This window comes from Dendropsophus ebraccatus, chromosome 11 (assembly GCF_027789765.1).
Source record: "Dendropsophus ebraccatus isolate aDenEbr1 chromosome 11, aDenEbr1.pat, whole genome shotgun sequence".
NCBI lineage: Eukaryota > Metazoa > Chordata > Amphibia > Anura > Hylidae > Dendropsophus > Dendropsophus ebraccatus.
Window position 1 is genome coordinate 6579867 of NC_091464.1, and position 15359 is coordinate 6595225.

General features: G+C 50.1%; 1 protein-coding gene across 6 annotated transcripts in view; it reads right to left on the bottom strand.

The window, feature by feature from the left end:
* The window catches only part of LOC138768002 (periphilin-1-like), a 94025-nt gene extending 84943 nt beyond the window's left edge, over window positions 1-9082 (bottom strand). For 3 of the 6 annotated variants that reach the window (XM_069945970.1, XM_069945979.1, XM_069945980.1), the window contains exon 1: window positions 8976-9082. The gene's annotated coding sequence lies outside the window, so the exon portion shown is untranslated. The other 3 variants (XM_069945973.1, XM_069945976.1, XM_069945975.1) reach the window with 2 other exon arrangements.
* Window positions 9083-15359: the final 6277 nt, after the last annotated feature.

The window sequence follows — 15359 nt, forward strand, 5'->3', positions numbered from 1 at the left end:
TTCTAATAGTAGTGGAATTACTGAGACGCTGACCAATAGCAGAGAGCAGGGGAGGCGTGCCAAGCCAGGGAGGGAGTGCCGGGAGCCCCAGGAACGCCCCGGATTGTGACGTATCGGCACTACGTGTCAACCCCAGATGGCGGCCCGGGCCTGTAACATGGTCCTGCCCGAACCCGGAAGACAGCCTCTTCCGGTACCAGCGAAAGTCGAGTAAGGGCCTTGAATTTGCTATCTATGTATATTATGGATCTATATAACTTTTCATGTGGGGAGGGAATGGGGGGGGAAAGTTTTTCGCCGCACTACCCCTTTAAGCTGACTGGATATCATCAACTAAACTGTTACAGAACTCCAAGCATCATTATTCATTATGATGCAGTGAGCTTTGAAACCGTTAAGCAGTGCGCTACTGTACTGACCAGGGCTGTGGAGTCTGTAAGCCGCAGCTCCGACTCAGACTCCTGAATTTTATCAGGACCGACCCCCGCTCCTTCATAAATGGCCAGTCATAAAGCAGGGGAGTTGTTTATCACACTGGCTCAGCAGCTTTTTCCTAATGTCCTACATCAGTGTTTCTCAACCTTTATAAGCCAAGTACCCCCATGTCATGAGATGCTCCAGCTGAGTACCCCCAAGGATGGGATCGATTATAAACTTTGCCTTAATAATGCAGAGATCACACTGCTGCCATAGGCTCTGTATAAAGTCTCTGTCAGCAACTGACTCCCAGATCAAATCTCCCATAACAATGTGACTGATCAGTAGAAACCACTATTATAGGGGTAGTGCGGCGCTAAACATTTATTCACAAAATAACACACATTACAAAGTTATACATACTAACTTCTGATGTTGGTTTTAAATGTAGCTGAATAAGCTTTCGTGTCAGCCATGGGTGCGATGTGCAGCCATTTCTGTCTTTTTGGCTTGTGCATATTTTATGTATTCTGTCCCTTTTTTCATTGTGGCTAGCACTCGTGCTGTGTAAGACCCATGTGATCCAAATTAGCAGGAAGCACCTGTGTACATAAGGGGAGGATCTCCTAGTATTCTCCCATTCTTCCTGCAGAGGAATGGAGAGAGGTAAGAGCTTGTTCAGACTTGTGTTGCTTGGCGTCCACTTTTTCCACCGGTGGCGCCTGCGGTGTTCGGGGGGCCCTTTAGGTTCCGGTCCTGTGACAATGGGGTTGCAGGGCCATTCCGTGGCCCCCCTTCTCTGCTTGCGCACGTTTTGCGGGGATTGTGGTCGCTGACCGGCACAGTGATGTTTTTTGGTTAGGGACTCATGTGTATCAGAAGACCTGCACGTGGTACATGAGGCAATATGGTTTGGCCAAATTATATACTAACTTCTGATGTTGGTTTTAAATGTAGCTGAATAAGCTTTCGTGTCAGCCATGGGTGCGATGTGCAGCCATTTGTCTTTTTGGCTTGTGCATACAACTTTGTAATGTGTGTTATGTATGTGAATGGCCCCCTTCCCCTTGTCCCCCCCTACCCACGCTAGACCCGGAAGTGTTGATGTGGTAAGTGTAATGCACCAACACTTCCGGGTCTAGCGTGGGTGGGGGGAACAGGGGGAAGGGGGCCATTCACATACATTTGTATGTATGTAATTTTGTGAATAAATGTTTAGCGCCGCACTATCCCTTTAATGCCCCCTTCCCCAATAATAAGTCCTCCTTTCCTAGTAATAATGCTCCCCTACCCTCCTATAGTCAGTAATAATGCCACCTTCAGCGCAATAATAAATCCTTCTCCTGTAACCATTATAAGTGCTCCCTTCCTAACAATTACAGCCCCTGTGGCCAGTAATAATGCCCACCCTGTAGCCAGATAGGCCCCTTAAGACAGAAAGGCCTGTATGCCCCCAGTAGCTAGGTATGGCTATTGTAGCCAGCTATGCCTCTTGCAGCTAGATATGACACATACAACCAAGCATGCCCACTGCAGACAAATATGCCCCTTGTTACCAGATATGTCCCTATCCAGGTATGCCCCCTGCAGTCACATGCCCCTTTCTGATAGATATGACCCTTGCAGCAGGATATGTCTCTTGATACCAGGTATGGCCCCTGCAGGTAAATATTCTTTAAGAAGGTGTGCCCCCTGCAACAGGATGTACCATTAGCCAGGTGTGCCCCTTGCAGCTGAATATGCCTCTTGCAGACAGGTGTGTCCCCATGCAGCCACATATTTCCCCCTGCAGCCAGATACATATCCCCTTGTAGGCTGAAAAGTAGCCCTAGCACAAACCACACTCCCTCTCTCTCTCTCTCTCTCTCTCTCATATACACACACAAAAAAAAAAATTTTTTATATATAAAATAATATATATATATATATATATATATATATATATATATATATATATATATATATATATATATATATATATATATATATATATATATAATAATCTTCCCCCACCAATTGAGCAGAATTTTTTGCTCTACTATGTCACACCATTCTCTTACATATATAAAGCCCAGAATTATCAGAGAACAAGAATAAGTGTACACTACCAGTATAGTCATTAATACCCCCCATATACTGACCATATAGCTACCAGATTCCAGTTGAAAACTAGGAAAGTAAATCACGGTAGTGGTAGACAGACTAAGTCAGATAACAGACTGAGTTTATTTAGATATGGAAATAAACTGATTAGTCGTAGCAGTGACAGACAGTATATCACGGCACCACAAAAGTATGTTGAAAAAAAGAAAGGGAATCCCTCTATCAGACTGGTTAGGTCTGATACGTAGGGGAGGGGGGGGGGGGGGGGAAGAGGAGGAAAAAGTTAAAGATGTGAGGTCTAGAGTAATAAATACTGATTCACCCTGCCTCACTAGGTAGGAGCCGCTAGAGTACCGGTCTCCAAGTCTCCAAGGACGCCGGTCTCCAAGGACGCCGATCTGCGTCTGCGATCTGAGACGCAGATCGGCGTCCTTGGAGACCGGTACTCAACGTACACACTACATCAGAATCAGTTCCCCTGTGGAAAACAGCGAACCCATACTCCTTCAGACTTATCATATACACATGGGATTTGTTGACAGCATCTCAATGTAACAACGCCCGAAGGTCAAAGGTGTGGAACCGCATCAAACAACTGATGGGTATCAGGAGCGTGATCAGAGGCCGCAGTATCATCCCGACCCCCCAGTCCACAGGACACTAGAAGGGTGACCAGAGGCCGCAGTATCAGTTTGATCCCTCAGTCCACAGGACACTAGGAACTCTGTCCTTCACCAACAAGGACCAGCACGGAGTTGTCCCAAAAACCCATTTATCGTCTGGACAACCTGACATATACATTTATGAGATTACCCTAAGAAGTCCACATCCTCCCTGATGAACCTCCATGTTCCCGCCACAACTGGTTGAGACAAGGAGGGGAAACGCGTCGGAACCCCAGTGGACAAAGCCAGTACATCGATACTGGAACCATAGTGGACAAAGCGAACATACATATATCTCCCTTCTCTGCTATATCCATAATATGACTTCTTAACTTGGACTAAGTGGAACTACCCGACCCTAGCACCGACTGAGTGCAGGGACAGTTCCGCTAGTTGGAGGGGGCGCCTGACTCTAGCGGCTCCTACCTAGTGAGGCAGGGTGAATCAGTATTTATTACTACCGACCTGACATCTTTAACTTTTTCCTCCTCTTCCCCCCCCCTCCCCCCTCCCCTACGTATCAGACCTAACCAGTCTGATAGAGGGATTCCCTTTCTTTTTTTCAACATACTTTTGTGGTGCCGTGATATACTGTTTGTCACTGCTACGACTAATCAGTTTGTTATTTCCATATCTAAATAAACTCAGTCTGTTATCTGACTTAGTCTGTCTACCACTACCGTGATTTACTTTCCTAGTTTTCTTCTCTATGTTTATATGATACGGGTGAAGACACGGAACCATATACATTCACCATATATCTATCTTATTACACAAAATTTCTTACTTTACGGCAGATTCCAGTTGTACAGAGATGCTGCAGAGTATTACACCCTGCAGACTATAGAAGAGTATACAGCAGTGATATCAGATACCAGGTGTACACAGATGCTGCACAGTATCGCACCCTGCAGACTATAGATGAGAATAAAGCAGTGATCAGATATGAGGTGAACACTGATGCTGCTGAGTTTTACACCCCACAGATTACAGAAGAGAATCAAGCAGTGATCAGCTACCAGGTGTACACAGATGTTGCAGAGTATTACACCATGCAGACTATAGAAGAGAATACAGCAATGGTCATACGCAGTTACAGATAGAATACAGAACAATTACAGAGGATCTGTCTGCTCTCTTATCACTGGGTGTTATGGTCTTATTACACGCAAAGATTATTGGCCAAATCAGGCAGGTATCACCCCATGTAATAGAAACATCGATCAGCCAAGGGGAAGGAGCTCATCTGCTGATCGCTGTCCTTAAACACAAAAATTATCATGAAGACGTCTCCTGATCACAACTCGTCTCCACAGAATCTGCCAGACAAACATTTTAGGCTCCTGGCTTCAGCGCCACCTTCACCTCTATACAAAGTCCCCATCTATTGCTCCACGATGTAATAGTGCCCAATCTGTGCCCCATATTATAGGCCCAATCTGTCCCCCCATATGGTATACATAGCCGTTTTGTGACCATATACTAAATATACCCCCCATATACTGTCCATATACCCCCTCTGTGCCCTACATAGTTTATATAGGCCTCTTCTGTGACCCCATATAGTTTTTATAAGCCCCCTATGTGCACCATTTTCATATATGCCCCCTCCAGGGGCGGACATAGACTGCAGAGGCTCCCTGTGTAAAAATGTGCTTTGGACCCCATACCCTAATTATATTGCCACCCTTCTACTTTAAAGTTGCACACACACAGATGAATGATATATGTGCCTGGGTATCTGGGTCCTGGATACTTCAGAGGTCCCTACAGCACAATACAGTCATCAGGGTGCATTGGAGAAATCTCTGGTGGGCCCTGATGTCTGTGCTGTATTGCAGTCTAAGGGGGTTTCAGTGTGGACCTGATGCTGGGGACAAACAAACAACCAGTGAGAAGCCACATGCTGACCCGGTCCCATCCTGCACTGATCTGTATCAAAAACTCCCTTGTCACTAATAACTGCAACTCTCAGAGTGCCCTACACTTACAGAGCTCTCAGGGTATCCTGGGAGGCGTAGTTTCTCAGGGGACAGCCCCTTGAGTTGTCTGTTCATACATACTACAGCTCCCAGCATATCCTAAGAGGTCAGAGACTGTCAGTAAATGCTGGGAGTTGTAGTGTTTGCAGCTGTTGTAGTTGGAATACATAAAGGGGAGGGGGCATTTATCCGTTATGCCCCTGACATAAACCAGGGAGAAAGTGTAGGTCATGCCAGATTTACTAAGAGGTATACACTAGGGATGGTCCGAACCTGCCGAGGTTCGGGTTCGTACAAACCTTAACTCTCGGCAATGATTCCCGCTGTCTGCTTGCTCCGTGGAGAGGGTGGAAACAGTGGGAGCACCGCCTGGAAAACTGGGATAGAGCCATAGCCATAGGATGTATCCCAGTTTTCCAGGCGGTCCTCCCGCTTTATCCACCCTCTCCACCGAGCGGGCAGACAGCGGGAATCATCGCAGAGAGTTCAGGTTCGTACGCACCCGAACCTCGGCAGGTTCGGACCATCCCTAGTATACACCTCTTACTGAATCAGCAGTGTGCATAGGGACGCGGGCTTTATTTAGGACCAGTGTATACTAGTTGAGTGTTCACACCTGTACCGATCGGGAGAACAAGCCAGGAGAAGACCACACTCTGCCCAGTCAGCTTCTCACTTTGTGTCACGTGATCTCAGTCAGGCTCCATAGAGTTACATAGGCAATCAGTCAGAGCCTGACTCATCACGTGACACAGAGCTGGGAGAGGACAGAGATAAGTGTGTACTTCTCCTCACAGTTGGTACAGGTCAGAACACTCAAGACTTGGACTGACCCAAACTTTTGACATGTCTCCATGACACAGCCCGATTACATTGTGCAGCAAGGGCTGTGTGTATATTATATATAGTTAGTGATCCGTGCCATAAAGGTTATACATACCTGTCTGCGCACCCCGGTGTTCTTACCATTTCTATCAGGTCCCTGCAGCCGCCGCTGGAACTTCAGAGCTGGTTTCTAAAGTTCAGCTAATCAGTGGCTGTGGCGGTCCCATGTCAGCAAGTGATTAGCTGAGCAGTCTAACTTTAGAGACCAGCTCTGAAGTTCCAGCGGCGGCTGCAGGGACCAGACAGAAATGGAAACACCACCAAGGAGCGCAGACAGGTATGTATAACATTTATTATTTTTTTTTTCTACTCAATCAGCCTGATTTTTAGACTGGAATAAACAACATCAATCACCTGGTGATCATTGTCTGTACTACAAGGAGCGGTGATCTGCCACATCATCCTGATAACCAGCAGATTATCGCTCAGTGTAATGCTGTGTTTACATGGAATGATTATCGTGCGAGTTCTCACAATAACGGTCGAATTCGAACGATAATCGTACGTGTAAACGATGCGAACGATCAAGCGACGAACGAGAAATCGTTCATTTTGATCTTACAACAGGTTCTAAAATCGTTGCTAGTAAAAAATTCGCAGATCGTTCAGTGTAAACAGTGGTTTGCCGGTTTAACCAATGTGTGAGATAGGCTTAAGCGATCGCAAAATGAATTTCCGTATGATATATCATGCCGTCTAAACGCTGATCGTTATGAAAAAAAAATCGTTACTCCGACAACGTTAATCGTAAGATCGGGCCAATTATCGTTTCGTGTAAACGCAGCATAATAGGGTTCTTATATACTTTGAATGTTGATCACATCCTCTTATCAGTGAATTCTTTATTGCAGCAGACAGGTTTAAAGGGGTTGTCCGGCGATAAAAAATTATTCACAGAATAACACACATTACAAAGTTATACAACTTTGTAATGTATGTTATGTCTGTGAATGGCCCCCTTCCCCGTGTCCCACCACCCCCACCCGTGTACCCGGAAGTGTGGTGCGCTATACATTACCTGTCACGTGCCGACCACGGTCTCCGATCCTCAGCAGTGACGTCTTCTTCGGGAGGCCGGCGGATCTTCCCGAGTGCCGGCCGCCCTCTGCAGCGTCATCCGAAGCTCAGCCGCGATTGGCTGAGCATAACTGTGCTCAGCAAATCGCGGCTGAGCAGCTGATGACATGGCCGCGTCATCAGCCGCGATTGGCTGAGCACAGTTATGCTAAGCCAATCGCGGGTGAGCTTCGGATGATGCTGCAGAGGGTGGCCGGCACTCGGGAAGATCCGCCGGCCTCCCGAAGAAGACGTCACTGCTGACGATCGGAGACCGTGGACGACACGAGATGCGGTGAGTATAATGCACCACACTTCCGGGTCTAGCGTGGGTGGGGGGAAACACGGGGAAGGGGGCCATTCACAGACATAACATACATTACAAAGTTGTATAACTTTGTAATGTGTGTTATTCTGTGAATAATTTTTTATCGCCGGACAACCCCTTTAACCCTTACAATGCCTGCACAGATAACTGGCTCATGAGCTGCAGGAAGGCAGTGTAAGGTTTAAACTGCTGTCAGCAATAAATAGGAGCTACTGATAAAGAGAAAACTAGTGAATCCAGATAAAGATAATGGGGGAGATTTATCAAACATGGTGTGAAGTGAAACTGGCCCAGTTGCCCCTAGCAACCAGAATCCACCTTTCATTTTCCAAAGAGTCTGTGAGGAATGAAAGGTGGAATCTGATTGGTTGCTAGGGGCAACTGAGCAAGTTTCACTTTACACCATGTTTGAGAAATCTCCCCCAAAGAGCGCAGATTCAGAATCAACTTTGTTAAATCTATCAACTGCTCCCTCCCCCCAGCCAGCGGTATCCCCCGCTCCCTGCCCCTCACCCAGCTGTATCCCCCGCTCCCTGCCCCTTACCCAGCTGCATCCCCCGCTCCCTGCCCCTCACCCAGCTGCATCCCCCGCTCCCTGCCCCTCACACAGCTGCATCCCCCGCTCCCTGCCCCTCACACAGCTGCATCCCCCGCTCCCTGCCCCTCACCCAGCTGTATCCCCCGCTCCCTGCCCCTCACCCAGCCGTATCCCCCGCTCCCTGCCCCTCACCCAGCTGTATCCCCCGCTCCCTGCCCCTCACCCAGCTGTATCCCCCGCTCCCTGCCCCTCACCCAGCTGTATCCCCCGCTCCCTGCCCCTCACCCAGTGGTAACCCTGCTGCCTGCCCCTCACCCAGCTGTATCCCCGCCCCTCACCCAGCCGTATCCCCCGCTCCCTGCCCCTTACCCAGCGGTATCCCCCGCTCCCTGCCCCTCACCCAGCTGTATCCCCGCTCCCTGCCCCTCACCCAGCTGTATCCCCGCTCCCTGCCCCTCACCCAGCCGTATCCCCCGCTCCCTGCCCCTCACCCAGCCTATCCCCCGCTCCCTGCCCCTCACCCAGCCATATCCCCCGCTCCCTGCCCCTCACCCAGCCGTATCCCCCGCTCCCTGCCCCTCACCCAGCCGTATCCCCCGCTCCCTGCCCCTCACCCAGCCGTATCCCCTGCTGCCCGCCCCTCACCCAGCCATATCCCCCGCTCCCTTCCCCTCACCCAGCTGTATCCCCCGCTCCCTGCCCCTCACCCAGCTGTAACCCCAGCTGTCCAAATAACGTTACCGCCCGCCGCCGTGAGCGATCACTAATCAGGGAACATTTCGGAATAACGGTCCCGCCTCACCTCTCGTCCCGTTTAGCGGCCCTTCCCCCACATCCTCCGAGTGTGAAGAGACGTGCAGCCAGGCCGGGACTATGCGCCATGCACCCTCCTGCCGACTCCTTCCTTCCCTGCGGCTCCTGCCGACTCTGCGTTCACAGGAATAGGACGCCGTCTACACTGAGCTGCGGCACTGTATAGGACGCAGAGCACACCCACCCACCTCACAGCGGCAGCGCATGGCCACAGAGCCGGTTATCTTGTCCTGCTGCCTCTATCGTCAGCCATTGACTCCATGTCCAGACCCCTCCCAAGCAAAGCCCCTTCCTGTCCAGGCTCATTCACATCTCAGGTCATTAACCCCCTAAGCACCGGGACAACTTTTAGTTTTCTTCCTAGTGTATAAAAGGCTGCGCACGTTATCACCTACAGACCCACATGAGATTATTGTTGTATTTTACAATGACAGACTTCATTTATCCATAAAATATATATATTAAAAGATTTTTTTTTTCTATTTCGGAGGAGGCAGGGAGTTTATGTTTACGCCATTTGCCGCGCCGTTATCTCTGTTCCTGAAGTTTATTACAGTCATAGGCAGCTTATATAACTTACTCTACTGCTTTAAAAAAATTCAAACCTTTTTTGACAAACTAAGGCCCCTTCACACGTCCGGAAAAACCGTCCGGATTTCCGGACCCATAGACTTTAATTGGTCACGGACACCCTTCCGGATTTTTCCGGAAGGGTGTCCGTTCCGGAAAAAAGATCCGGAAAAAATAGGACACCTCCTATTTTTGTCCGGAATTCCGGTCGGGACGCCCCCATAGATGTCTATGGGAGTGCCGGAATCACGGGCACTTTCCTGATGTACATTCCGGATTCCGGGAGCCTCCCAGCATCTAATTACAGATGCTGTCCGGCCGACAGGATCACGGAACGTGGAAATGCAGCCCTCACCAGCTCCAGCGCTCTCCTGCGTCCGGTTACCGCTAGACACAGGAGAGCGCTGTGCCTGTCAGCTCCGGGGAGGCAGCGCACGCCTCTTCTCTCTGGCGGGCTGCGCGCGATGACGTAATTTCATCGCGCGCCGCCTGCCGGAGAAGACGTGCGCTGCAGAAGATGGCAGAGGGCCCGGCCAGCTCAGGAGCGAGGAAAGGTGAGTGGAGCGTTTTTTGTTTTTTTTACTACATCAGCACACCAGAGGGGATTGGGGGGGGGGGGGATACAGCTACCAGCACACCAGAGGGGATTGGGGGGGGGATACAGCTACCAGCACACCAGAGGGGATTGGGGGGGGGGGGATACAGCTACCAGCACACCACAGGGGATGGGGGGGGGGAACTACAGCTACCAGCATACCACAGGGGATTGGGGGGGGGATACAGCTACCAGCACACCACAGGGGATTGGGGGGGGGGGGGATACAGCTACCAGCACACCAGAGGGGATTGGGGGGGGGGATACAGCTACCAGCACACCAGAGGGGATTGGGGGGGGGGGATACAGCTACCAGCACACCACAGGGGATGGGGGGGGGGGAACTACAGCTATCAGCATACCACAGGGGATTGGGGGGGGGGGGGATACAGCTACCAGCACACCACAGGGGATTGGGGGGGGGGGGATACAGCTACCAACACACCACAGGGGATTGGGGGGTGGAGAACTACAGCTATCAGCACACCACAGGGGATGGGGGGGGGGAACTACAGCTATCAGCACACCACAGGGGATGGGGGGGGGGGGATACAGCTATCAGCACACCACAGGGGATTGGGGGGGGGGGATACAGCAACCAGCACACCACAGGGGATTGGGGGGGTGGAGAACTACAGCTATCAGCACACCACAGGGGATGGGGGGGGAACTACAGCTATCAGCACACCACAGGGGATGGGGGGGGGGGGGGAACTACAGCTATCAGCACACCACAGGGGATGGGGGGGGGGGAACTACAGCTATCAGCATACCACAGGGGATTGGGGGGGGGGATACAGCTATCAGCACACCACAGGGGATTGGGGGGGGGGGGGATACAGCTACCAGCACACCACAGGGGATTGGAGGGGTGGAGAACTACAGCTATCAGCACACCACAGGGGATGGGGGGGGGGAACTACAGCTATCAGCACACCACAGGGAATGGGGGGGGGGACTACAGCTATCAGCACACCACAGGGGATTGGGGGGGGGGGGAGAACTACAGCTATCAGCACACCACAGGGGATAGCTACATGAGCACCACTAAATCGTTAATTACAATGCTAGGGGCACTGGGGGCGCAAGTACTTTTCCTTGCCCCAGGTGCTGCTAACCCACACACAGCACATCTGCACACAGTATAACATTAAGTGCGGACACATCAGGAGCAGAAGATATTATTGCTATATGGAGGCACAGCCAGGTACATTATAACTATATGGAGGCACAGCAGGAGACATTACTACTATATGGAGGCACAGCGGGAGACATTACTACTATATGGGGACATAGGGACTTTATAACTATTTGGGCGCACAACAAGGGAATTCTACATACACAGGCAACTCACATACAGTACTTACTCACTTTACTGGAAATCACACCAAAAAGTGGAATTACTACTGTTTGAGACCTTATAGGTTGGGAAAAAGGAAGTAAGTTGTTGAAAAAGTGCGGAGCCTGAGATGTTTGTCTGGCAGGTTCTAAAGAGACGAATTGTAGCTGGAAGAAATCATCATGGTGGTCCAGGCCAGATGGAGAGGAAAAGGAAAGTGACACTTCAGATCAAAGAAGACATCACCTGTGAGTCACTGAATGATGTTTTTTTTTTTTTGTATTTTTTAGCACATTATTCGGTAGGGGTGCCCCAGAGTAAAATAAAAAAAATGTTAGACTATATTGCTCTAAGCCATAATACCCACACTGCTTCTCCCTAGCAAAATCTCCCCACATGTTCAAAATCTGCCACCGGCCGTGCATCGCTACGTTTAATAGTGATGTGCGACCGATGGCTGATCCAGCCTTATAAAAGGCTCTGTAAGCGAGCGCCAATCTAGCAGAACGATGCTACTTACCCAGTGGGTAAGAACACACAGAAGGTGCTGGGTTCTCACATTGTGTTTGTGATAATAATGCAATGTGAGAACACACCCTGATAGTCAGCCTTCCCCGCTCCTGTCTCTAGGCCTGGCATCTTCCTCTGCACTCTAGTGATCATCACATGCACAACATAGGAGGATGCTGAGCCACACAGCCAGGAGTGAGAAGGGGTCTGTGCTAAGTCGTCTACAGTAATCAGCCACCTGTATAGATTGCAGTATAGTTTTTTTTTTTTTTTTTTGAGAGGGGGGGGGGAATGGGGGGGGGGCCCAAAAAAATTGTCGCCCAGGGCCTCCACCAACCTTAATCCGGCCCTGTGTGGCGGTGTTAGTATGTGGTGGAATTATTTGTTACTTGTTACCTGGGACTGTTTTTTTTATTGGTCTTAGTATACAGGATTTGGTCAGTAACAATATGGTGGTGATGGTAGTGGTTGTGGTGTGGCGGTAATGTTTCCTTTATATACTGGTAATATTGGTCTCAGTATACAGGATTTGGTCAGTTACAGTATGGTGGTAATATGTATGGGGATAATATTTTCTCTTCCTTTATGCTGGTGTTATTGGTAATATCTGTCTTGGCGTGTGTATATATATATATATATATATATATATATATATATATACACCAATAGCATTACTTGGTCGTGAAGGGGGGGCCACGTTGATCTCTCGCACCAAGGCCCAGGAGACATTAGCTACGCCCCTGACCGCAAGACCCCTTTACCTGAAAAGGTGATAGCCGTTAAAACCGCACCTCTGCGTCTCCGCAATTTTACGAAAATCACTAATTGCCCCTATGCAAATTAGGGGACGAAGACCATTTGGGGTGTCGCCTGGGTCCGGAGCATCACTCTGTCCCACCCAGTCCGTCCCCTCCTGTGCCGCCCCCTCCAGTCCATTTCAGCCAGCACAGCCTCCTCCTGTCCGGCCCAGTCCGCCCCCATCTGTCCCGTACCCCCGCCCCCTCCAGTGTAGCTCACATAGGCAGCATCAGCCCATGCTGCTCAGCCCGCCCCTTCCCATGCCGTATGTGAGCCCATCAGGAGCCCAGGACAGGAGGCTGCTATCTGCTACATTTTGTATATAGCAGCAGTGTGATCAGCGCTGGGAGCCTGGGTTGAGCTGGATGGTAAAGCTCAGTGCAGGCTCCCAGCGCCGATCGCGTTCTTGCTATATGCAAACTATAGCAGTGAGAAGCATACTTTCCTGGGCTCCTGATCGGCATTCAAGCGCCAGAAGAGTGTCCCCCGCACTGTCCCGAGCTGCGAGCAGGCTGTCAGCTCAGCGGCGTGGGAGGGGGCGGGTCAAGCTGGTGGGACAGTGCAGGAGACACTCTTCTGGCGCTTGAATGCCGATCAGGAGCCCCGGAAAGTATGCTGCTCACTGCTACATTTTGCATATAGCAAAAACGCGATTGGCGATGGGAGCCTGCGCTGAGCTTTATCATACAGCTCAACCCAGGCTCCCAGTGCTGATCACACTGCTGCTATATGCAAAATGTAGCAGATAGCAGCCTCCTGTCCTGGGCTCCTGATGGGCTGACATACGGCATGGGAAGGGGCGGGCTGAGCAGCATGGGCTGATGCTGCCTATGTGAGCTAGACTGGAGGGGAGGGGGTGGGGGGACAGATGGGGGCGGACTGGGCCGGACAGAATGATGCTCCGGAGCCAGGCGACACCCCAAATGGTCTTCGGCCCCTAATTTGCATAGGGGCAATTAGCAATTTTTGGAAGATTGCGGAGGTGCAGAGGTGCGGTTTTAACGGCTAGCAACTTCTCAGGGAAAGGGCTCGTATATCAGCAGGTTCTCTCGGCAGAACCTGCTAATATGCCGCTTTCAGCGATCGCAAGACGATTTTTCCATATGATATATTGTTCCATCTAAACGCTGATCGTTATGGAAAACACATTGTTCTTGCGAAATCGTTAATCGTACAAGTGAAGTGTGTTTTTGTCTCAAGTGTGGGACTTTAATATTCTGGGACTTTAGATTTGGGCGTTTTAGAGGAAAACAAATTGTTTATTTACTTTTGAACACATTGTTTGCTTTTGTTGCTTGTTTGTTTTTTCTTTCTTTATACATAATATCCCCATATAAATGAGCGCCATGTTTGACAATGCGGCCCAATGTACATCTTGTGCGATGTATGCAATCCTTGATCAACCGATCGAGGGTGCATACCATTGTGGGAGATGTGTGCATGTTGCTGGTTTGGAAGCCCAGATCCTGGATCTAAATGAGCGGCTGCAACGATTGAGATGCATTAGCAAACTGGAAAGGGGTCTGGTGCTCACTGAGCAAGCACTCCAAGGGGTAGATGGGGGAGAGAGTGATAGCATGGAGGTACAGGAGGAAGAGGCAGCTAGTTGGGTCACAGTTAGAAAAAGGGGTAGAGGGGAAGAGTGTGAGGGAGGCCAGTCCTGATCTGGCACACCCCAACAAGTTTGCCAAATTGGCGGATGAGGGGGATGTTGATTCAGGGGTGGCATTGCTGCAGCAGGACACTGCCTCTGAAAGCCAGGGGGGTGTCTGCTCCAGTAAGGTGGGAAACAGGAGTTCAGGCAGGCCAGGCAGGTACTGGTAGTGGGGGACTCAATTATTAGGGGGACAGACAGGGCAATCTGTCACAAAGACCGGGATCGTCGAACAGTGTGTTGCCTTCCTGGCGCTCGAGTTCGTCACAATCGCGGATCGGGCTGACAGATTACTGGGAGGGGCTGGCGATGACCCAGCAGTCATGGTGCACATTGGCACCAATGATAAAGTTAGAGGTAGGTGGCGGGTCCTTAAAAACGATTTCAGGGACTTAGGCAGGAAGCTAAAACTAGGACCTCCAAGGGTGATATTCTCTGAAATATTACCTGTACCACGAGCCACACCTGAGAGACGGCGGGAGATTAGGGAGGTAAATAAGTGGCTCAAGAGCTGGTGTAGGATAGAGGGGTTTGGGTTCATGGAGAACTGGGCCGACTTCTCGGTCGGTTACAGGCTGTACGGTAGGGACGGGCTGCATCTCAATGGGGAGGGTGCAGCCGTGCTGGGGGAGAAGATGGCTAAGAGGTTGGAGGAGTGTTTAAACTAGGGCCCGGGGGGGAGGGCAACTACAATATAGTAAGTGAAGACAGAGTAGATGGAGAGCTGGGCCTAGATTATGGAACTGGGGGTGGAGCGGCGGGAGGGGTTAGAACAGTCACTAGTGACAAGAGGAAAGGGAATATAGACAAATATATTAAATGTATGTATACTAATGCTCGAAGCCTCACTAATAAAACTGAGGAATTAGAACTCATAATGGTTGAAGAGAAATATGATATAGTGGGGATAAGCGAGACATGGCTGGATGAGAGTTATGACTGGGCTGTTAATATCCAGGGTTATAGTCTATTCAGAAATGACCGTAAAAATAAGAAAGGGGGAGGGGTCTGTCTATATGTTAAATCATGCCTTAAGCCTATTCTGCGGGAGGATATATGTGATGATAATGTGGAGTCTCTTTGGGTAGAAATAAGGGGAGGGACGA